Here is a 26,009-nt window from a genome sequence, read left to right as displayed (position 1 = left end):
TCGTCACGAAAAAATAATCGCCAAATGCTAATCAGGTTGCATTTCACAACTCCCTGCTGGCTTGATGGCGGTAGTGAGTAAACGTCAAACGAACAAAAACGATTTCACGCGTAACTTTACCACATACCGTATCTAACAAAATCCACGAACGGAGACAATCGAAGGGGAAGTTCGCTGTTCCCGTAGCAACTAATACATTGAGCATTTGAAAAACGTGAAAAATCCGGGTATTTTTTCACAAATCATCCCTAAAGGTAAGTGATACAAGTAGTCCTTAACGAAATTCAGCGCCTCATGTGAAAATCTCTTTTTTGTTTACATAGAGTAGAGTAAGGTGGGGCAAAAGTTCGACCTTAGTTGAAAATTCAACTTTTTTCAAGAAATCGAAGCAGATAAAAATAAATGAATACCGTGTGGTGATTCTACCATCCATGAACTAAAAATTTGCTGAAAAAAGTTACGCCAAATGTCTTTTTAATTTTGAGCTACAACACTTTTTGTATGTGTGTGTCTAATTCGAACTCTTGCCCCACCACTGGGGCAAAAGTTCGAATCTAGTGTTTGTGGAATTTCACTAACCGTAGCACACTATTTCGACACTTCGTTAACCTGAATACCTAAAACCAATTAATATTTGATGTTGAAACTGAAATACACTTTAAAGTTCGATCTGGATTTTACCCAAATCAGGGTAAAATTTACTACACCAAAAATTAGTAGTTTTCCGCCAAATTCAGATGAAACAACATTTTTTTTAAAATCTAGATCGAATTTTCTCACTAATTCCATCATTTTTAGAGATAATATGTACATTTTGCAGAATTTTAGGTTTTTACCTAAAGTTGCTACATGACTCGAACTCTTGCCCCACAATTCGAACTTTTGCCCCACTATGTGTAAAATATAATTTCCAAATCTTTTTTGCAAAAAGTTATACATTAGGGTGGCCCACACTTATATGAAAAACAAAAATTTCGAAAAATGCCAAGTCTTACCTCCTAAATCAGTTGTTTTGGACTCCCAGAAGCTACGTTCAAAATTTGAGCAAAATCGATTGAACCTAAGGGGGCGCTCAAAACGCTTGAAGTTTGTATGGGAAAACTTGGTCAAATGTATGCAGAAATTTAAAGTTTTCGAATTTTGCCGCTAGGTGGCGCTGTAAGCGTTCAATAATCAAGCCCTTTGGTATTATTGTAGGTGACTATATGCCAGAAAACTTTGTCGAAGACCGCGAAGTGATCCGACGGCTGTGAAAAAAGTTATACCCTAGGCAAAGTGAGGCAAAGTATTGAGATTTCATTATTGATACTATTCCTTTACATGTATTGGAAAAATAACAATAAAGTTTATCCTCACTTTTCCTAGGGTATAACTTCTTTCACAGACGTTGGATCACATTGCGGTCTTCGACAAAGTTGTTTGGCATATAGTCATCTACAATAATACCAAAGGGTTTGATTATTGAACGCTTACAGCGCCACCTAGCGGCAACATTCGAAAACTTTAAACTTCTGCATACATTTGGCCAAGTTTTCCCATACAAACTTCAAGCGTTTTGAGCGCCCCCTTAGGCTCTACCGATTTTGCTCAAATTTTGAACGTAGCTTCTGGGAGTCCAAAACAACTGATTTAGGAGGTAAGACTTGGCATTTTTCGAAATTTTTGTTTTTCATATAAGTGTGGGCCACCTTATTATACATGCTAAATCATCTTCAAAATATACCTAGTTACACCCCAAAATAAAATATCTAATTCGATTTCATTACAATTCCATTCCATGCGTTGGAAGGACCATCGCATATTACAATTTTTTGATCAAAAACCAACATTTTGTCATAACTTTTCGAATTATTGATCAATTTTCATAATCTTTGGAGTGAAAGACTCTTTTTCAAAAAGGCTTCGAACAACCTTGACACTCGAAAGAAATAATTTGAATTGAGCTCAAAAACTTCAAAAGAAACTCTTGCCCCACTCGAACTTTTGCCCCACTTTACTCTAATGCGGGGCAAAAGTTTGCCCAGATACTCGTCAATAAAAACTGGAACGATTTCGTTATGTAGTGGCAGAGTTATGGAAACAAATGTGTTTCTAGCAATTTTGATGCAATTTTTGGATCTTTTGTAATAAGAATTTGTAATGATCGAAAGAAGAAGATTTACAAAATCTCTTGATGTCGTAGAATCGTAATTCCATAGTAGTTCGAGAGGTGCACTCGAATAAACAAAAAGCTTCTAGTGCTTCTTGTAGGAAGGAACATTGTTAAAACCTTGACAGTGGGGCAAAAGTTCGCAATAGCTGTAGGGCAAAAGTTCACACTATATTTCTGAATCTAGAGCATCAATGTAGTTACAAAATATTTGAAGCAATGGCGATTTTGTTTAGAAACTAATATTATGTATAATATGTGTAGTATGCATCTTTAAATCGTTCTGAAAGAGGATTTGAACTTATTTTTGGAAGAAAATCGATTATAAGGCAATCAGTGTGTTCGCCTTTTAAAAATGAAGAATGGCTGAAAAAACATTTTGGAACATTTTTTCGCCATATTCGTGTAAACCTTTGAAAGTTTTTGGGAATATTATGTTGTTCTACTTTTTTTGGGGTCTTTCATAGCTTAGTTTGTAAATTCATACTTATAATTCATCACCGTACTGACGAAGGTTAGATTCAAGTATTTTGTGTAACACTTACAGCTGTAATTACTTCACAATGTATTTTGACAACTTCAGTAACGCTGGAAAAGAATGCTCTCTGTTATAAGTTTTGGAAGTGTTAATAAAATACACTGTATACATAAGCTGATTACCAGGCCGTGTTCCAATTGGCATGTAATGCCATGAATTGAAAGAAACACATTTCGTGCATAGAGTGAAAAGGTGAACATGAATTAATATGAAATAAATGAACTTCACACTAATAAACTATCCTTCACAATGTGCGAACTTTTGCCCCGCACAGTGCGAACTTGTATTAACATTTTTATTACTAGAACTACAAAAGGAACGTGAAAAAATCTAGTAATACGTTTCGAAGGTAACATGATAGGGATACGTTTAACGAGAAACAACGATATTATTTTCTTTTTGTTTAATATAGTTATTTGATATATACTGTTAGGTGTGAACTTTTGCCCCGCATTACTCTATGTTACATACGGTGTTTGGTAAAGTAAAGCTTGATCTCTATTTGATTCAACCGTTGAAACAAGCACGATGGGTAGTGAGTAGAGTGAGACGTCTGTATATATGTGGCCTTAGTTCAGTCAAGATTTTGTTCTCTTACAGATATTTATCGCTTGCATTGACTTTGTTCACTTTTGTAGTTCCTGTTCCACCCAATTCTGGTTCTGCATCACTATCGGTAGCCTCCAATGTGGTCTGAGCCTATTTTCTTGCTAATCGTTCCTCAGATTATTGAAAAAAAAACAGCGGTTTGATGTGTCGCATGCATAGGTTTGGTTCACTTTTGTATTCGGCCACATTCGGTAGGATAACCCAATCCTGAACACTACTGGTAGTTTTGAATGCGGTCTGAGCCAATTTTCTTGCTAACCGTTTGTAACGTGAGAAATGATGTGTGAACCTCTGTAAATTGTCGGTGTACCTTTTGTTTGAAAATGTCATTCTTTGGATGTTTTTGGTTTGTCCCCGTGCACTAAAAAGTCATAAATAAAGCAACGTGTGCAAAGGAACTAAAGTCTTCGTTCCTGTGTATAAAACACCGAAGTTGTGAGTAATTATTAATTGTAAATTGTGGTATGTACTATATGTTTAATAAATTATAGCTTTACAGCATAGGCTATGTGAATCCACTACGCGTTCTCATTTGGCCTTGCTATAAGATCGGTGCCCAAAGCTGCTGTTTGCAACACCGTTTTTCGGGTTATCTAAAAAGTCACGATTTGATGTGTAGCATGTATGGGTTAGGATAACTTTTTCATTTGGCCACCTCCGGCGGGACACCCGCAACCGATTCCAGGACAATACCGATTATCCCTTATATGGTTTGAGACTAGTTTCTTGCTAACTGTCCATCAGGTTTTCCTAAAAAGCCATGAATTGATGCGTCTAATGGATGGGTTTGGTTCATTTTTGTATTTGACCACTTCCGGCGTAACAACTGAAACGGTTCTGGAACACTACCGATATTGTCTATTGGTGTGAGCCTATTTTCTTGTTAACCTTCATCAAGTTATCTGAAAAGCCGCTATCTCATGTATCGCATGCATGGGTTTAGTTCCTTTTGGCATTTGACCACTTCCGGCGGGACATCCTAGATCGGTTCCGGAACACTATCGGTAGTCTTTAAAAAGATCTTAGATGTGGTCTGAGCTTATTTTCTTGCTAATCGTTCATCAAGTAATTCAAATAGCCGCTATTTAATGTGCCGCAGGCATGGGTTTGGTTCCGGAACACTATCGGTTGATCCAAATAAGGTCTGAAACTATTTTCTTGCTAAAGGTTTATCAGGTTGCCTAAAGAGCCGCGATTTGATGCGTCGCATGTGAGGGTTTGTTTAATTTTTATACTTAGCTACTTCCGGTAGGACATCTGGAACGGGTTCTATAACACTACCGGTTCAAATATGGTCTGAGAATGTTTTCCTGCCTACTGTTCATCAGGTTATCGAAAAAGCCGCTGTTTGATGTGTCGCATGCATGGGTTTGGTTCACTTTCATATTTGGCCACTTCCGGCGGGACACCCGGAGCCGGTTCCGGAACACTACCGGTTCAGATATGGTCTGAGACTATTTTCCTGCTTACCGTTCATCAGGTTGTTTAAAATGCCGTGGTTTGATGTGTCGCATGCATGGGTTTGTAACGTTTTTATATCTGGCCCCTTCCTGGGGTGCCGATCCGGAACACCTAAATAGCCATAACTCCGGAACGGCTGGACCGATCTGAACCATTTTCAATAGGAAACAATGAGACTATATACCGCATCGAATGAACCATCGGTCGTTGAAATCGATTGATATTTACTATCTAAAAATGAGATGACCTTTTTGTACACATACACACACACACGCACATACGCACACACATACATACACACACACACACACACACACACACACACACACACACACACACACACACACACACACACACACACACACACACACACACACACACACACACACACACACACACACACACACACACACACACACACACACACACACACACACACACACACACACACACACACACACACATACACACACAGACATCACCTCAACTCGTCGAGCTGAGTCGATTGGTATATAAGACTTGACCCCTCCGAGGGCTCTATAAAATTTTCGTTTTTGGAGTGAACATATAGCCTTTCGGTACACCTTGGTGTACGAGAAGGGCAAAAAGTATAGGGAAGTGGAACCATCTCGGCAGGGGTCCTATTTTGGGCACTTTTCTGCTATAACTCAGCCAATGTTGAACCAATTGGCACAATTTTTGGAACGCGATGAGATACGTATAGTATCTAGCCGTGTACAAAATTTCAATTCAATTGGTTTGGAATTGACTGAGTTATAGCGAAAAGTGCCCAAAATACCGGCCGTTGCCCAAGTGGTTCACTACCCTACAGCTTCGAAAATTGTATGCTTTAAGTTCCCCTTGAGTGACCCATAACAGGTGAGAAATTGACACAAAACTGTTACATAGCAAATTTTGACCCATTATTGTGGTTTTCATTATTTTGGAACATTTTAGTAATTTTCACCACCTAAAGTAATTTTTTTAAGTAGATTTTTATTATAACCAAGTATAAAACAATTAAAAAAGTTTTGATGATTATAAGGCTGATACACATTTAATTTTGATCCCCCCCCCCTTAAAAAAATTAAAGCTAAATTTTGGATTTGGAGGGGGCAGTTAAAAAATATTTATCAAAATATCGGGTCTTGCTGAAAATTCTTTAACAAATCTGATGAGTTTTTAATATTTTTCAGATTAAGTGCTTTGTTATTTTTATCCCCCTCTCGACCATCCAAAGAGTGGTGGGACATAAAGCGAAATAAATATTTGTAACGGCCTAATATATAATAAAAATAATGAAAGTGTTAGTTTGGTATGAAAAATGATTAATAATATGAAAGGATTGCTTCTCCAGTTACCCATAATTGTGCAGTGTATAATACATCTACATGAATCATTTGCAAACATAGGTATAATACCTACCCAATTATTTTTCATTTTTTGCGTTTTTAAACGAACGAAAAATCTATGTCAGTATCTTTTTTAAATTCGTTTAGATAGTCATCCAGAAATTTCTGCAAGAATTCTTCTGAATATTTCTTCTAAAATTTCTTCAGGGAACCCTTCGAAAATTTCTTCAAGGGTTCCTCCAGAAATTCTCACAGGAATTCCTACACGGAACCACTCAAAAAATATTCAAAGAAATCATTCGGAAATTTTCTTTGCTTCTGAAAGCAAGCTTCTTTCACAAAGAACACATTTGAAAAAAAAAATATCGTGATTTCTTCAGAATTTCGTCAAAGGATCCCTTCAGAAGTTCTTCTAGATATTTATTAAGAAACTAGCTGTCCCGGCAAACGTCGTACTGCCTGCCTACTGTGTTTTTTGATATGCAGCACTGCAGAATAATGCTCCGCAAAATGAAATTTCAAACTTTCGTTTTGGATGCTTTCCCGATCGATTTCCCAATTATTTTTTCGCACAAACACGTCGGAGCCCTGCGCGAATAAAACACTGAAAGAATGGCCCGCTTCCGAGCCTATTCATGACATACAAACACCATTCAATTTTTATTTATATAAATTTCACCAAAGCTTGCTTTAGGAAATCCTATAATTTTTTTTTCATAATTTTTTCTATAAAATACTCTAAAATTCTCCTAGGAATCTTCCCGAAATTCATCAAAACAATTATTTTTTAGGGTTTTCTTTAAAGTTTCCTCCATGATTTTTTGTAGAAATTCCACAAGATTTTTCTTAAAGATTACATTACAAATTTCTTCGGGAATTCCTTCAAAAACTCTACTACATATTCCTTTGGGCAAATCCTCATAGAATATTGTAAGTTGTGCAGGAATTTCTTCTGAAATTAGTCTAAATATTACTCCAGACAGTTCTCACATTACAAAATAATCCATAAAAATTTCCTTCTGAAATGCTTACGTATAGTCTTCCAGGGATCCATTTCGATATTTCTGCCTTCTTTCAAAATTCCAGGAATTCATACGATGTTTCCATTAGTTCTTCTAAATGTTTCTTCAGATATGCCCCGCGAAACTTCTTTAGAAAATCTTTCAATTGCTTCCAAAACTGCTGCATCAATGCAATGCTGCAGAAAATCTTCCACGGATTTTTTTTTCAAAAATTTCATCATGGATTCTTCACAAAAAAATCTTGCTTGGATTGCTTTAGAAATTCCTCCGTTTGTTTCTTCGGAAAATTCCCAGGGGTTCCCTCCTGAAATTCCTCCAAGTATTCCTGCATGGACTTCCTAATTCCAAAAGAAATCCAGGAGAAATCGACGAAGGAATTCTAGGAGGAACCCCAAAGGAATTTCAGCAGGAATCCACGAAAGAATTTTTGGGAGAAAACTCCTTGAATGGTGTTCCAGGGATGTTTCAAGGGTGTTTCATATGGTCTCAAGGAGTTTCATGGGCATTCCATGGGGATTCAGGGTGATTTCAGACACATTCCAATGAGTTTTGGGGAGTTTCATGGGGCGATCCAGAGGTGGTGTTCCAAGATGTTTCAGGGGATCTCAGAGGCATGTCAGAGAAGTTTCAAGAGGTTTCATGGTTGTTCCATGAGGCTTTTGGGAGTTTCAGGATTTCTTCAAGGAAATCCTGGATATATGCCTGAATGAGCTCCAGGAGCGATCTTTGGAAGAATTCTTGAAGGAACTTCTCGAGGAACCCGTAAATGAACTTTTAGAGGAATCTCTGAAGAAACTCCTGGACTAATCCCTGAATCCCTGAATGTTCTTTATGAATCCATGAAGAAACTTCTGTTGGATTTTCCTGAATTCTACTGGAGGTTTCTTTTGATCATCTTGTAAGAACCTCTGAAGATAGTTCTGAAGAAATCCGTAAAGGAACTCCCGAATAGATCTCTGAACAAACTTCTGAATGAATCGCTGAAGGAATTCAGGAGGAATCTCTGAAGAATCATCTGCACAGGGAGCCCCAATCCAAGGTGTCAGGCGACCCGTGCTGATGGATAAATGGTTGAGGGGGTTTAAAATATGCTCGCTGAAGAAACTTTCAGATGGAATCACCAAAGAATTCCTGGAGAATTACCTAGAGGATTCCCTGAAAGTAATCCTGGAGGAATACTTGTACGAACTCTATGAAAAAAACAAGAGATATGCCTTATAATAGTTATAGGGGAATTCTATAAGAAACTTGTGCAGAAATCTCTGATGTAACTCCGGGAGGCATCCCTGAATACTTATAGAAAAAATGTCCGAAAGAACTCCAGAATCAATCCCTGGAAGAACTTCAGGAAGAGTCCCTTAAAGAAGTTCTGGAGAAATGCCTGAATTCTCCTGGAGGATACCTTGGATCCTCCTGTAGGAATCTCTGAAGGAAATCCTGGAGCGATCCCTCATGGAACTCCTGGAACATTTGGAGCAATCTCTGAAGGAATTCTTTTAGGACTCATTGAAGAAATATCAGCATGAAACCCTGAAACTCCTGGAGGAACCTCCGAAAGAACTCCTGGATTATTCCCTGTAGAAACTCCTGTAGGAATTCCTGAAGGAGCTTCAAAAGGATTCCCGGGAGAAACTGCTTGACTAATCTCTAAAGAACCTACTTTAGGAATTCCTGATTAATCTTTTGGATGCATCCCTGATTTCTTCTTAAAGTATCTTTGAAGAAACTTCTGGAGGAATACCGGAGGAAACTTCTGAAGGAATCCCTGATAAAACACCTGTGGACATCCCTGAAAGAACTCCTGCAGGAATCCTCGAAAGAACTTCTGGATTATTCTCGTGAGGAAATTCTGTTGAAATACTCGAAAAACTCCTAGGGAAATCCCTAAAAAAAACTCCTGAAAAAATCTTTATGAGGCATCCCGAAGGAATCAGGAGGGATCAAGCAACAATTTCATGCATTATTTCATGCTTTAAAGAGGTTTTAAGGACCTCCATAAAACCAGGATGTTTTTTTTTTGACTTTATGATGGTATTTATAACCTTCTGGAATTTATTCGACTTAAACTGCTACTTGGGTAAAGAAATTCCAGGAGGCATCCCAGAAGGAACTCCTGTAGGACCCCTTCAAGGAGCTCCTGAAGAGATCGTGAAAGGGACGTCAGAAAAAATCCTTGATTGGAATTCTAGAAGAATAATTGGAGAAAATCCTGGAGGAATCTCTGAAGGAACACCTAGGCTAATTTCTAAAGGGTCTTCTGCAGGAATCCCTGAAGAAATTCCTAGGGGCCGTCCATAAGCCACATGGTCATTGAGAGGGTGAGGGTTAGAGAAAAGACCAAGTTCCATGCAAATTAATAATATGGATGAAGACCACGCGGGAGAGTTCGGAAATTCCAGAAAAATGACCACGTGGTTCATGGAAGCCCCGTAGACTAATCTCTCAAGGACCTTCATTGGGATTCCCTGTAGAATCCTCTATGATGAAGCTTTGATGGATATGCTGTAGGCATCCTCGAATCCTCCAGAAAAAAAATGAATAAACAAATTCATCCTATTCCGTTCTTGATGACAGCAAACCGAAAAAAAAAATCAAATTGAGTAAAGATCAAATGATATCAAAATGTGATTTCAATTTAATGCAAATAATGTTTTCTATTTGCTTAAATTTTTTGTGTTGGACTTCACTTGGGGTGTATATATTGCATCCAAGGATGTTCTAGAAATTTTCTGTCAAAAAGATCCTCCCAAATACGAACCTAAATACCCTCATCATAGCTTTGCTGAATACCAGCTGATTTGTCGCTTCAGCTGTATGGGCCCTGAAAGAATCATTTCTACAAGGTAATTACAATTGTTGAAAGCTTGTCGTGTCGTAAAACGTTCAGAGACTGTTCTTGCGACTGCGACAGCTTAGTCATAAATCGTCCAACGCCGCCAGACACTCTGCGCTGCCGCTGTTGAAAACTGGAACAATGACCTTTACGTCTTCATTCAACGGGTAGTGGTGAGTAAGTGAGTACAAGTCAACAACCAACGCCACTTGGGGGGCACTGATTCAGCTTGTTGACTGAGGTGGCGCTACTTTCCTGGACTGGTACAGAACGTGAGGTCTGACTGAGAGACCCTCAGACGTCCAGTCCCGCCCGGTATGACTCGATCATTTGCATCCCATTGTGTGAACGTGCGCGGGTTGTTATTACAGCATCAAAGCCCTCCCCCGGGTTGTGGCTTTTACCGGTTTGATCGCACAAAATGAAGATTAAATTAAATTATGGGAAGGTGTGTGCGCTGCGCGTTGAGTTGAGGGTGAGATGAGATACAAGTTTTATTGTTGTTGAAGAGCCGGAGCTCGAAAATAATTCTTGACCGATGCGGATTGATTTCTCCTCAGTGCTCGATGGGATAATTGGAGGTCGTTGAGACAGCTTAATTTGCAATTCGTTTTCGGCACGAGCGTGAGTGAAGTACTCAATCGTGCATCATCGGGTGATTGATCTGAACGATCTTCTGACCTCGAGCGGATTTTGTCAAGTCACTGAAGCTGTCTGCAGCCTGAATTTATTAAATGTCTCGATGTAATTCTGAAAACGGGTTTTGAAATATCATGATATGTGTTGACAGAATACCAAGTTCTATGGTCTTCATTAGCACTCATGTAACCCACCATAATTGACAGTAGCCCCAAATGCACCATTATCTCATGTTTCCACTTCAAGTTGATCTAACCTTCCACCTAGTTCAAGAGCACACGTCTCCCGAATGGGTGCTGCTGTAATAGACCATCATCATCGTCTCTCCAGCCAGCCAGCAGCCCCATGCAGTAGGTACTTTCATTGCATAACAGCTGAAACGAAGTACCGTTACAGCACCGCAACTACGAACGAGAACGCCGACGCGACGCGACAACGACCCCACAGTCTAGCACTATTTCCCTAGCTGTTGACCATATGAGAGCGAGTCGGGGGGTGGTGGTGTAAGTTGCTCCTTCAGAATAAATAAAGTGAAGTGAAATGTAGAAGTATAGAAGAAGTAGAAGTAATGTAGAAGTATAGTAAAGTAGAAATAAAGAGGAAGTAAAGTAGAAGTGAAGTGGAAGGGAAGGGAAAATGAAGCGGAAGTAAGGTGAAAATGAACTTGAAGTAAAGTAAAAGTAAAGTGGAAGTGAAGGGAAAATGGTGTGCAAATGAAGTGGAAGTTAAGTAGAAATAAAGTAAAGTAGAAGCAAAGTGGAAATGAAGAGAAAATGAAGTAAAAGTAAAGTTAAAATGAACTTGAAGTAATGTAAATGTAAAGTGGAAGTAAAGGGAAAATGAAGTAGAACTGAGGTGGAAATAAAGAAAAGTAAAGTGGATGTGAAGTGAAAGTGAAGCGGAAGTATAGTGAAAATGAAGTAAAAGAGAAGTGGAAGAAAAGTAGAAGTAAAGAAGAAGTAAAGCAGAAGTAAAGAGGAAGCAAAGTAGAAGCGAAGTGAAAGTGAATTGGAAATTAAATGGAAGTGAAGCGGAAGTGAAGTGAAAAGAACTTGATGAAAAGTAAGAGTAAAGTAGAAGTAATGGGAAAATGAAGTAAAGTAGAAGTAAAGTGGAAGTGATGTGGAAGTGAAGCGGAAGTATAGTGAAAGTGAAGTAGATGTGAAGTGGAAGAAAAGTAGAAGTAAAGAGGGAGCTATATAGAAACGAAGTGGAAGTGAAGTGGAGGTAGAGTAGAATTGAAGTGGAAGTGAAGTTGAAGTGAAGTGGAAGTAAAGTGGAAATGAAGTGGAAATGAAGTGGAAATGAAGTGGAAGTGAAGTGGAAAGGAAGTGGAAGTAAAGAAGAAGTAAAATAGAAATAAAGAGTGGATAAAGTAGAAGCGAAGTAGAAGTAAATTGAGAGTGAAGTAAAAGTAGAGTGAAAATGAACTTGACGTAAAGTAAAAGTAAAGTGGAAGTAAAGGGAAAATGTGAAATGAAAGTTAAGCGGAAGTATAATGAAAATGAAGCAGAAGTGAAGTGAAAGAAAAGTGGAAGTAAAGAAGAATTAAAGTAGAAGTAAAGAGCAAGTAAAGGAGAAGCAAAATGGAAATAAACTGGAAGTGAAGTGGAAGTGGAGCGGAAGTAAAGTGAAAATGAACTTGAAGGATAGTAAAAATAAAGTGGAACTGAAGGGAAAGTGAAGTAGAAGTGAAGTGAAAGTAAAGTAGAAGTAAGGTGGTACTGGAAGTAAAGTGGAAGTGAAGTGGAAGTGAAGTGGAAGTAAAGTGGAAGTGAAGTTGAAGTGAAGTGGAAGTGAAGTGGAAGTGGAGTGGAAGTGAAGCGGAAATAACGTGTAAATGAAGTTGAAGTAAAGTAAAAGCAAAGAGGAAGTAAAGTAGAAACGAAGTGGAAGTGAAAGTGGAAGTGAAGTGGAAGTGATGTGGAAGTGATGTAGAAGTGAAGTAGAAGTGAAGTGGAAGTGGAGTGGAAGTGAAGCGGAAATAACGTGTAAATGAAGTTGAAGTAAAGTAAAAGCAAAGAGGAAGTAAAGTAGAAACGAAGTGGAAGTGAAAGTGGAAGTGAAGTGGAAGTGAAGTGGAAGTGAAGTGGAAATGAAGTGGAAGTGAAGTGAAAGTGAAGTGGAAGTAAAGTAGAAGTGAAGTGGAAGTGAAGTGCAAGTGAAGTGGAAATGAAGTGGAAATGAAGTGGAAATTAAATGGAAATGAAGTGGAAATGAAGTGGAAGTGAAGTCGAAAGGAAGTGGAAGTAAAAAAGAAGTAAAATAGAAATAAAGATTAGATAAAGTAGAAGCGAAGTAGAAGTAAATTGGAAGTGAAAATGAAGTAAAAGTAAAGTGAAAACGAACTTGAAGTAAAGTAAAAGTAAAGTGGAAGTAAAGGGAAATGTGAAACGAAAGTGAAGCGGAAGGAAAATAAAAATGAAGCAGAAGTGAAGTGGAAGAAAAGTGGAAGTAAAGAAGAAGTAAAGTAGGAGTAAAGAGTAAGTAAAGGAGAAGCAAAATAGAAGTAAAGTGGAGTGAAGTGGAAGTGGAGTGGAAGTAAAGAGAAAATGAACTTGAAGGATAGTAAAAATAAAGTGCAACTAAAGGGAAAATGAAGTAGAAGTGAAGTGAAAGTAAAGTAGAAGTAAGGTGGAAGTGAAGTGGAAGTGTAGCGGAAGTATAGTGAAAATGAAGTAGAAGTGGTGTGGAAGAAAAGTAGAAATAAAGAGGAAGTAAAGTAGAATCAAAGTGGATGTGAAGTGGAAATGAAGTGCAAGTGAAGTGGAAGTGAACTGGAAGCGAAGTGGAAGTGAATTGATAGCGAAAGTAGAAGCGAAGGATAGTGGAAGTGAAGTGGAAATAATGTAGGAGCGAAGTGGAAGTAAAGTAAAAGGAAAGTGGAAGTACAGTAGAAGCGAAGTGGAAGTGAAATGGATGTGAACTGGAAATGAACTGGAAGTGAAGTGGAAGTAAGGTAAAAGAAAAGTGAAAGTACTGTAGAAGCGAAGTGAGGTGAAGTGGAAGTAAAGCGAAAGTGAAGTGGAAATGAAGTGTAAGTTAAGTGAAAGTTAACGAAGATGAAGTGGAAGTGGAGTGGAAGTGAAGAAGTAGTGAAGTGGAAGCGAATTGGAAATGAAGTGGAAGTGAAGTGGATGTTGAGCGGAAATAAAGTAAAAATGAAGTAAAATTCAAGTAGAAGTAAAGAGGAAGTAAAGTAGAGGCGAAGTGGATGTAAAGTGAAAATGAAGTGGAAGTCAACTGGAAGTGAACTGGAAGCGATGTGGAAGTGAATTGATAGCGGAAGTAGAAGTGAAGGATAGTGGAAGTGAAGTGGAAATAAAGTGGGAGTGAAGTGGAATTAAAGTAAAAGGAAAGCGGAAGTATAGTAGAAGCGAAGTGGAAGTGAAATGGAAGTAAACTGGAAATGAACTGGGAGTGAAGTGGAAGTAAAGAAAAAGAAAAGTGGAAGTACAGTAGAAGCGAAGTGAAGTGAAGTGAAGGTAAAGCGAAAAGGAAGTGGAAGTGAAGTGTAAGTTAAGTGGAAGTGGAACGGATGTGAAGTGGAAGTGGAGTGGAAGCGAATTGGAAATGAAGTGGAAGTGAAGTGGATGTGAAGTGGATGTTAAGCGAAGTAAGGTAAAAATGAAGTAAAATTCAAGTAGAAGTAAAGAGGAAGTAAAGTAGAAGCGAAGTGGATGTAAAGTGAAAATGAAGTGGAAGTGAAGTGGATGTGACCTGGAAGCGAAGTGGAAGTGAATTGATAGCGGAAGTAAACTTGAAGTAAATTGAAAGCCAAGTCTTTCTCCATGTGGCGTATTCAACCCCACTCTCCCTCAACCTATCCGCCAGTCATTATGTAGGAGGGCACTGCTGCTTTGACCAATTATGACAGCATCCAGCTAAATGGGGCTGAATAAGCTTGAAAACAACGAAGAACGAGCCAAGAAATGAGCTGAAATGCTGGGAGTCGGAGGAGTAGGAGGATTTAGGAAGTGTTTATGCCATGGTCACGAACATTGCCAAGTTGTAGGCCGGCCGGCGTGGCACCGTGGCGTGGTCGCTATGGGCAAATTGTAGGTCAACTTTATTAGGAAAATTATTGGAAAATTGTTCGCTTATTTGTTGAGCTATGTCACGATGTGTGTAAGGGTGATCTTCATCAGCCCCCCGGAAGAAGCGCCATCAGACGGTTCTTTTGATAAATTGGGTTTTTCATTAGGGTTGATCTTTGATCACGATTCTACTGAACTAAGGGCTAAGCGGTTGGGATGGCGCAAATAACAGTTACTTCCTTAAAAAACGTGAGAATCTAGATGCGCTCTAAACAATTAAAACTGAATCATCATTACGTTACGTAACATGTGTTCAATGATGGGACCCGAAAAGAGATTATCATCAAAACTGAAGTGAAAAAACGACCGCCCTCTTTATGTAATCATCTTGATCATCATACAATCGATGAATAGCGGAACCAAAAAAAAACTGGAAGAACACCTCCTCATGTCCTTTTCCTTTTTTTTATCCTTTTCGTCAGCTCACACGCACCTGACAAGCGTCCGTATCTGTGGTGCACACACTCCGTTACCAGTCGTTTGGCTGTGGTCTTATGGGTGAGAAAACACGGTATTGACGGAAGCGTTTCTCGCCCACGATTTCGTTTTTTTTTCGTTGAGAGGAAACAAGCAAAAAAAAAACAAGATTCTCACCCTCACTTTCGGGGGTTGTTTGATTGATAAACAATAATTTCAGGGTTGTTAGATCGTTTATTTTCTGTCTTCAATCCAAATTTTGTTTGGTGAATCCTTTTCTCAGGTATCCCGCTGCCCACGGTCTACATCTACACGAGGTGAAAGGGATGCACGGAATGACTAGTGTAAACGGAGCCTAGTACCGTTAGGATGAATCCTGTTGCTCTACGATACCTGCGAGGTGTTTGCGCGAAAGGGTGACGGTTAGAGTAGGAGTTGTGGGAAAATAATCAAATTCTGATTTAATGGGGTAGCATTTGTTCACCGTTAGGTTAGGTCAGGAAGAGGAAGGATTGCTGAGTGATTTGATCGTGGGAGTTTTGAGATTGACAGTTTCTTCCTATTTTCCAAATGCGTCATATTCAATTAAGTATTCCATTAAGTTTAAGAACAAACGTCATGAAATCCCCCTTCAACAGTGCATTAGAACTGCAAACGCACAAATCTCACGAAGCAAGTTTCAAACAACAGTGAATTTTATTATTCTGTTCTTGCTCACTTGTAACAAGCCCAAAATACGATTTGTGCCCTCAAAATCGTGAGTATGTGTCAAAGTCGGCCATTGTGGCGGCCATTTGTGGATTCTAACAAGTCTGTCCTTAAGGAATCAAAGCTTACCATGCTGATTCGTTAAAATAACATAAACACACCAAGAATGGACTCTCGCTTACCAAGTTAATGTTAATTTTTCATCAAATATCAAAATTTAAATGTTTAGTTTTTCCAAGATGACTGTCACCAATCTTTCTACTTTAAATTGTAGGCCTAAACCTTCATAGAAATGTGATGTTTTCAACTGTTATCCTCGCAGGGATCCTGGGAGAATTATCTGAAAGAATCCTGTCTGGAAGGAAGAGTATCGAAATAGTCCATGAAAGAATCTCAAGATGAGTCCCTGAGAGAATCCAGAAGGAATTCCTGAAGGAACCCCAGGATACTTCTAGTGAAGAATCCCGACAGGATTCTTGGAGGAATCATATCGGAAAAAAATCCAGGAGAAATCTCTGATGGAATCGCTGACGAAATTGTTGAGAAAATCCAAATGAAATCCAATAAATCTCCTGAAAAAAATGTCGGAGTTAATCCCGAAAGAAATGGGATCCCAGAAAAAATCCAGGAGGGAATCTTAGAAGGAATCTCTAAAGAAACCTCAAGAGGAATCCCTGAAGGAGTCGCGGAAGGAGTCTCTAAAGATTCTTGGAAAAAATCTCAGAAGAAACCTCTGAATGGATTCTTGAAGTACATAATTATGAAAAACATATACGGAGAAATTTCGAAAATATACTGGGATAAATTGCTGAAAGAACCCCTGCAAGAATCAATAAAGGAGTCACCTGAGAAATTTCCGAAGGAATCCCTGAAAAGAAACAGAGAGAATCCACAATATAATCTCGGGAGAAAGGAATGAGGGAATCTCAGCAGGAATCCCGTGTGAACCGAGAAACAATCTCTGAATGAACATCAGGAGGGACGCAGAAAGAATTCTGGAGAAGCCTTCGATGCGATCTCGGAAATAATCCATGAAAAAGATCTGAAACTGGAAGATTTCCCCGCAGAAATCTTTAAAGAATTCCTGAGAGAAGTAAATGAAGGAATTTTGGGATGAGTTTCTAATTGAATTTCAGAAAGAAATCCTGGAGCAATCCTTGACAGAATTTTGAAGAAATTTATTTTAAAAACTCTGGAATCCATGAAGAAGTCCCGGAACAAATCCCGGAAGAATCCCAAAAGGACTCCCAGGAAATTCGCTGAAGGAATCCCGGGAAAAATGCTGGAAGAAATTCCTAAAGGAATCCTCGAAATTAATCCCGGGTGAAAATTCAGGATTTTAGTGGAATTCCTGATGGAATCTTAAGAATAAAGATATGTTCATTTAGAATCCGGAACGGCAAAATCACGTATATCTTAGGGATGGAATAACAGACAAAATAAAAAGAAAATCGCGTTAAGTACTGTTCCCTTGAATTCCACTAAGAATTTGCATCCTTTGACAGATACGTATTTCGACCTCAACTGTAAGGTCGTCTTCAATGTCTTGTACTTGACTCTACTGAAGAGATCCATCGCATTCTACACGTTTTATACATCTTAGGTAAAAATAACAGGTAACTGAATCTAGGTAGTTTTTTTTTCTTCCGAGCATGCAAAAACTTATATCTATATTATCCTCCACCATAGAATAGGTAATAAAAAATTACTCCACCACCGAATAGGTACATTTTCCTCCAGCACAGGATAGGTAAACAAAGTTCATATCACAGGTACATTATGAGACGCACGCCATATGAGAGTGCTTAGGGGGTAATAATTTGAAAAGCCACGAACTTCCATTGCCTTGATCCTTATTCAACAGCGTGTTAGGTACCTGTTTGTATATCTCTAGACTCTCAGCAACGTCCAATTTCCAAGGTGAAGTTACATTTAGCAAAATCTGAATATCCTCTGAAGTTACAGGGTGACCCTCCTCAAAGACATGTTCAGCAACTTTCGACCTGAAATCGTATTCCAAACCTCTACTCACTTTATTTAAACCTCTACTAACTTTATTTACAGATATTCCCCTAACAAGCCCAGGTTAATCATCATCATCATGGCTACCAAGCGGACGGAGCAGAGTTATTTCATCCATTTGAAGAGATCCATCATCAGCATTCAGAAGGACGTGGCATTTCTGAAGAAGTGTCAAAAGGAGAAACTAACACCCGTTAGTCATAGGATTAAGGTCAAGAAGCACATCCCACCCAGCGTCACCAGGAAGGCCGAAGCAGAGTACATCGCAGCCACCATCAAACGCCAAGTTGGACAAGCTGACACTTAAGTGCTATTCCCTGCATTCAAAGTTGGCCAACGAATATCCGGAAGGCTTCCCTTTGTTCCTCACCAAGGTAAAGCGAGCAGAGGAATGTGAAGCAGACAGGAAGAGACGACTACACAAAAAGAAGCTGACGAATCTACGAAACGAGACCAGAGCGACGAAGGAGGACTACTATTCCGATGGTTCAATCCATTGAAGGATTCGTAGTAAACCGTTCGACGCAACAGTTCACAGAGGAACAATTGACACACCTCAATAAGGGGCTAGGATATGCGGTTACTTCGAAGCCAGACGTCGAACAGATCATCGTGGACATGGAAACAGCGATCACACAGAACGTTAACATCAAAGACCAAAATACAGCCAGGAACATCGTAGCAGACGCCATCAAAACAGGACAGCGCAGTAAGGTAAACTCAGACGAGATAAGGATTGTAACGGAACTTAAAAAGAAACCAGTATACTACATGAAGGCAGACAAAGGTAACGCGGTTGTTTTTATGGACAAGAAGGACTACGACGAACAGATGGAGAAGAAGATAAACGAAGGACCATACAGACATCTACGAGTAGACCCACTACCCGGACTAATTAAGCTGACAGACAAGACCCTGAAAGACTGTAAACCTATCATCGGAGAAGCACGTTTGAAGGAAGCAAATCCCATTCTTCCACGGATCAAAGGTCTTCCTAAAATTCACAAACCCGGTCAAGAGATGCGAGAGATTATTTCAGCTGAAGGATCCCCTACCCACAAATTGGCTAAATGGTTAGTCAAAGAGTTCCAAAGTATGCCAAAACCCTTCCCCACCAGTTCGGTCAAAAACATTCAGGAGTTCACCCAAAAGTTGTTGGAATCAGGAACCATCAAGGAGGACGAGATTATGGTTTCTTTCGACGTCGCAGCACTATTCCCAAGTGTCCCTGTAAAAGATGCTCTTAACCTTCTCGAGGATTGGTTACTACCCCAAAAGTCTGACGCAGCATGGAAAGGAAAAGTTAGGGCTTATTTACGTTTAGCTAGACTGTGCATGGATGAGAATTATGTACTTCCAATTCCGTGGACAGTTCTACAAGCAGACCAAAGGTGTCCCCATAGGAATTCCCCTATCCCCATTTCTATGCGAGCTTTTCATGGCAAATTTAGAAACCAAGCTAAAGGAGCAAGGTTTACTTCCGGAGAAATGGTGGAGGTACATCGACGATATTTTCAGTGTGATCAAACGGGAAGCTTTATCTAAGGTTCTAGAGATCATCAACAATGTTTATAAGGATATCAGGTTCACTCACGAGGAAGAAAAGGAGGGTAAACTTCCATTTTTGGATCTATTAGTTAAGAGGGAAGACAGTTCATCGTTCGAATTCGAGATTTACAGAAAACCTACCAATACCATGCGTGTCATCCCCTATTCGTCGAATCACTCCTTCCAACATAAGATGGCAGCTTTTCATCACCTCCGGCTGTCATGGCAGCTCATCAAATTAGGTAAAACCTCTACATATCTCTGGTGTGCGTTTTTGAAAAGCAGCACGCGATTCTTGAGGCTGTCATCCTTGTATGAATTGGTTCTCATCATCTTGTTGCGAAAAAACTATGCCCAGAGTTCGAACTTTTTGCCAAATCTTCTAATTCAAAGCAGATTTATCAATGAACCCAAGCTTTTTTCTTCCGAGGACACTTCCTTATGCCATGGTTAACAACATCTGTGCACATAACACATAATGGTTTTGACGATATTAACATTTTTCGCGACTGTCGTACGGCACGCTAAATTTTCAACGTGTTTGTGCAAGATTTTTTTCCTCCTCTTGTCTTCAATCCGAAATAACTTTTCACTCGTTGCAAGAAAATCGATGAAATTTTCACCATTTCAAGAGGATTAGTGTATGATCAGAGTGCTGCAAAAGAATGATGATTATGTTCATTGAGAGCGCCACTAGAAAATGTGACATGATTCCGGATTCTAAGTGAACATAGCTTCAATTCTTGAAAGAGCCCGCATGGAATCTCGGGAGAAATTTCCATGGGAGTCACAAGAGAAATCAATGAAGGAATCCCGGGATAGAATCCTGATGGAGTGCCCGAAAATAGCTCTGAAGGAATCCTGGGAGAATATTGTGCAAAGGAATATTTAATATTGACGAGAACTATTGCAACGGTGGCTAGGGGGTGCTTATAGGGGAGAGCAAAGGAAGATTACAGGGGCGTTTCAGGGGGCCCCAATGAATTACAGCGGGGTACCAGGATGTTTCAGGGGGGTTTTCGGGTGTCTGAAGGGGTCTTTGGGGGTTTTCAAATGCATTGCAGAGAGTTTCAGAGGATTTTTGACGGGTTTTGTAGGCGTTACAGGTACGTTTTCGGAGGTTTCTGAAGGCCTCCCATGCGTTACATGGGGTCCGAGTGGGTTTTAGGGGGGTTTCGAAGGCATTTCAGGAAGTTTTAGAGCATTTTCGGCGGGAGTCAGAGGCGCTACGCAGATGTTTTCGGGGATTTCTGAGGGTCTCATATGCGTTACATGGAGTCCGAGGGGCTTTTAGGGGGATCTTGGAGGCGCTTCAGGAAGTTTCATAGAATTGTTTGAGACCATACAATATCTTTGAAACGCCTCTGAAATAGCCCTTGATTTAGGGAGTGTATAGTTTCTGTGTAGATGCTGATTTACATTATACAGTAAACAGTTGTGACAAACCAATAAGACCATTTGCAACTATCCCCAAATCTACTAACTGCACCCTGGGTCAGGAGTACGGCCACGGCCAGTACGGCAACACAAGATATTTAAAAAGGGTTTTTAGAGGGTAATGGAAGGTTTTATAAGCTTTCTAGGGGGATTCAATAAGCTTCCTGGTTTAATGAGGGCTTCATTTGGATTTTAAAGGAGATTCTGGGGGGATGTCATGATTTTTAAGAAAATAGTTTAGGTAGGAGATTGCGTTTGAGATGAATTTTAGGAAGGTTTGGGAATGTTCTAATTATAAGGTTTTAATAGGGTTTCTAAAAGATTTCTATGGAGTTCACAGCAGTCAGAAAGCCTCAAAGATTCATTCGTTTTTCCTTTTTTTATATTCTAGTATTTTTATATTATACGACAGCGTTTCTGCAAAACGGTGAGTCGATAAGGAGAACGTCCAACATAGCTCTGGTCCTCACAAGTTCCTACCTCATGCTTCCACGGGTCAAGCGATGACAAAGACCGCCACCTAAGAGTTGTGTGGTTAGCTGGTAGTGCAGCCTGGGCACTGTTGTCCTTCTGACTTCAGCTAGATTGAGGAGGTACGATCCGAGTGTCTGTTCACCGAGGAGGTGCGGCTCAAACAGCGTCTGTTCTGGCATCCAGCGGCTGAGTAAGAAACGCTGCACCACGCCCAGCTAGATCCAAGGTGGTAGCCCCATCAGCGTGGTCATCCCAGTGTTGGTTGGGACGATGGCCCTCCGGCGAGACAGGAGTGTTGGCGTAGGCCCAATAAGCCACCCGTAAAAATCCCCATTGCGAATAACATAGGAGAAAATACGACTCAATACAATCGGCAAAGACCCACGCGACGAAATAAGGACTACGATTGGAAACTTGGAACATGGAATTGAAAGTCCCTTGGTTTCGCAGGATGTGACAGGATAATCTACGGCGAACTACATCCCCGCAACTTCAACATCGTGACGTTGCAGGAACTTTGTTGGACTGGACAGAAAGTGTGGAAAAGCGGGCATCGAGCGGCTACCTTCTACCAAAGCTGTGGCACCACCAATGAACTGGGAACAGGATTTATAGTGTTGGGCAAGATGCGACAACGTGTGATCGGGTGGCAGCCGATCAACGCAAGGATGTGCATGTTGAGAGTTAAGGGCCGTTTCTTCAACTACAGCATCATCAAGGTTCACTGCCCACATGAAGGGAGACCTGATGACGAGAAAGAAGCGTTCTAGGCGCAATTAGCGCAAACATACGATGGTTGATCGCCGCGTGACGTGAAAATCGTTTAACGGACAGCGATGCGTAAACTTTGCAGCCTCCCGTGGTATGGTATCTGTAGGTCGGCTCCAGAGGCACGTGGTATGGTATAGGGTGTCCCAGAAAGTATGGGCACAACTTTGTATAACGAAAATACAATCATTTTCTAAACAAATAACAATTTTTATATTTTTGTATTTTTATTCAAAGTATTTTCATTGATACCTGCAAAGAGTTTATACTAAAAAAAGGGTTTTTGTATGTAGAATATTTAAAATAAAAAAAACAACTTCTAAAACTTCTGCACAAACTACTTTTTACAATTTTGCCAAAACCCCAAATTCAAAACAATTTTTTCGATTTTTTTTTGGCATGATATATTAGAAAACATGATTCCTTAAATGGTTGATTGAAACTTTTTATAGAAATATGTTCTGCCTGTGCGTACGGGTACTTCAAAATTTTGAGAAAACTGAAAAAAAATCACCTTTTCTATTTCTGGATAAGACATGCCCACAGACATTCGAGTTTTAAAGGATGTTTTAACGAGAATAAAAATAATTCAGTCTACACTTTATAAAGCTGGAGTATTTATTTGACTTATAGTGAAATTTAATTGTAGTTTTCTGCATGCTGTGATATTAATTCAGAAGTTTGTTTTCAACTATTTGAAAATCGGGTTTTCAAAAATATAGATTTTAGTGTTTGAGTTTATTTTTCAGGTTCAAAAGTATATGTTTTCAATTCAAACTAAGGGTAAATACACGGATATATTTTTTGAAATTTTTATTGAGCTTAATTTCATGTGTAGAAAACAATTTGTTAAACGACGCCATTGGAAAATATAGCGATTTGTGCAGAAGCTTTGAAGGGTTTATTAGGGAATATTCTACCGCATTCAAACGAAGTGTAAAATGCAAATTCTAATGATTGGCAATTGGTGTTAATACATTGAGGTAGGATATGTGTGAAAATAAAGTTTGTGTGTGCATCCATTCTTAAATGGCAGAGCTGCAAAGTTGTGCCCATACTTTCTGGGACACCCTATAGTCCGAAGCACCTTCTTCCCCGCAAAGATATCCACAAAGCCACCTGGAGATCACCCGACCATCAAACAGAAAACCAAATCGACCACGTTCTAATCGACGGTAAATTCTTCTCGGATGTAACCAATGTCCGCACATACCGCAGTGCGAATATTGATTCGGATCACTACTTAGTCGCGGCAGCCTATTTAATGCACGCATAGATAAACGAAAATGCCCCATAGAAAAATCAAAATGCACCATAAACAATTAAGCAATGTACCGATAAAATGCACAGCATTCTCCATAAATAAATAGAAATGTTCCATAATAAATTAAAAATGTAGCGGTAAACCAAAAAAATTTCTTGTTTAAAATGAAACATTGTATCAATAAAAAAATAAATAAAACACCATAAACAAATAAGTTTGCTCCATAAAAAATAGTAAAAATATCCATAAATAATGAATATTTGCTCCATAGTTATAGCATATTTGCTCCATAAAAAACTTAAATTGCACCATAAATATCATCAATTTGCACCATAAACAAATTGTAAGTTTTACCACAAAGAATGTAAAAGCTACATAAATTTTATCTAATTGTACCATTGCTGCAGTGTCTAACGACATATCGTACTTTAGGATGTGGATTGGAATATGTTAATATGAAAAGTAAAAAGAGAATATATAGAAATCATATACCGAAGCACACATCTAGGATAGAACGACTTAAAAGATGGAAAAACTATGGATGCAATTTACCGTATAATCGCTTGCTGTTCGAACTCGCTAACGCTTGTCGGACTTAAAAAAGGGATAACATCACTGTTTGCATTATACCGGGCAAATTCTTGGATCTGTGGATTGCCTGGAACCGAATCGACACAGTTACGACGCATCCACAGGCTACGCCACATGGATTAAAAGAATCCGCATTTTGAAAAAGGGTTAACCATATTCTTGTAGTTTACATACATTTATTGATGATTCCAATTTGATCGGAAAAAATATCAAAAAGGGTCAACTCTTGTTCTCTTACTTTACATCTGCATCGATTAATAATAAATCCATGTTTTAAAATAAATATAAAATAAACTAAGTATCCTGATAACAACAGACGTTATTTCTATTAGATTCTTTTTAGATTATCATGTCAGAAGGAGCAGAATATTGCCTTTTAACTTCCACATATTAACATATATTTATATATTTACATTGATACTAGTCGTTGCAATACTACTAATGATGCAGAATTTGATTAATTTTTGTAGATTTTGCATTGTTTGAGGTAAAATTTACAATTTGTTTATGGTGCAATTTGATGTTATTTATGGTGCAATTTCAATTTTTTATGGAGCAAATATGGTATTATTATGGAGCAAATGTTCATTATTTATGGATGTTTTTATTACTTTTTATGGAGCAATCTTGTTTGTTTATGGTGTTTTATTTAATTTTTTATTGATACAATGTTTCATTTTTAACTAGAAAATTTTTTGGTTTACCGCTACATTTTTAATTTTTTATGGAACATTTCTATTTATTTATGGAGAAAGCTATGCATTTTATCGGTACATTGCTTAATTATTTATGGTGCATTTTTATTTTCCTATGGTGCATTTTATAATTATTATGGCCGCAATAACCTTTTACCCTTAGTCGCTGTATGCATGCGCTCAAAACTTTCGCAGTTATCACCACGCGTCGAAGTCGAACGCCGCGGCTCAACATCGAGCAACTGCGTAACGTAGCAGTGGCCCTACCAACGGAAGAGCAGCTTGGTGCAGCTACACTTGAAGATGGATGGAGGGACATCCGATCCGCCATAGGTAGTACCTCGGCTACAGCACTAGGTTTCGCGACTCCGAATCACAGAAACGACTGGTACGACGGCGAATGTGAACAGTTGAAAAACGAGAAGAATGCAGCATGGGCGAGAATGCTGCAACACCGTACGAGAGCGAATGGTGGACCTATCCAGCATCATCCAGCGCGGAACAGACAGAAATCAGTCTTCCGGATGAAGAAGCGCCAGCAGGAAGAACGAGATCGCGAAGCGATGGACACACGAAAGTTCTACGAGAAGCTGAACCGCTCGCGCACAGGCTTTGTGCCATAAGCCGACATGTGCCGAGATAATCACGGGAATATTCTCACGAGCGAGCGTGAGGTGGTCGAGAGGTGGCAGAAGCATTACGATGAGCACCTCAATGGCGTGCAACATCGCCGAAGGTGGCATGGTAACACATCTAGGAGTATGTGCACAGGACGAAAGACTTCCGGCCCCTGACCTCCAAAAGATTGAGGAGGAGGTTAGCCGGTTGAAAAACAACAAAGCCGCTGGAGCAGATCAACTACCAAACGAGCTTCTAAAATACGGTGGAGAAGCACTGGTGAGAGCACTACACTGGGTCATTACCAAGATTTGGAAGGAGGAACTATTACCGGAGGAGTGGATGGAAAGTATCCCATCTACAAAAAGGACGACATGTTGGATTGCGGGAACTATTGCGCGATCACACTACTGAGCGCTGTCTACAAGATACTCTCTCAAGCCGCCGTCTATCACCAATTGCAAGAGAGTTCGTGAGCCAATATCAGGCTGGATTCTTGGGTGAACGCGCTACAACGGATCAGATGTTTGCCATCCGCCAGGTGTTGCAGAAATGCCGTGAATACAACGTGCTCACACATCACTTATTCATCGATTTCAAATCGGCGTATGATACAATCGATCAAGAACAGCTATGGCAGATTATGCACGAATACGTCGAAAAATCGTGAAAATTACCTTACGTAATAAATGGACAGCCCCGATGTTCCTTCTCAGAGCATTCTTTTCTTCTTTTGCTCCTTATTTCCACGTGTATTGTTTCCACTG

This window comes from Aedes albopictus, chromosome 2 (genome assembly GCF_035046485.1).
Source record: "Aedes albopictus strain Foshan chromosome 2, AalbF5, whole genome shotgun sequence".
NCBI lineage: Eukaryota > Metazoa > Arthropoda > Insecta > Diptera > Culicidae > Aedes > Aedes albopictus.
This window is presented reverse-complemented; position numbering follows the sequence as displayed.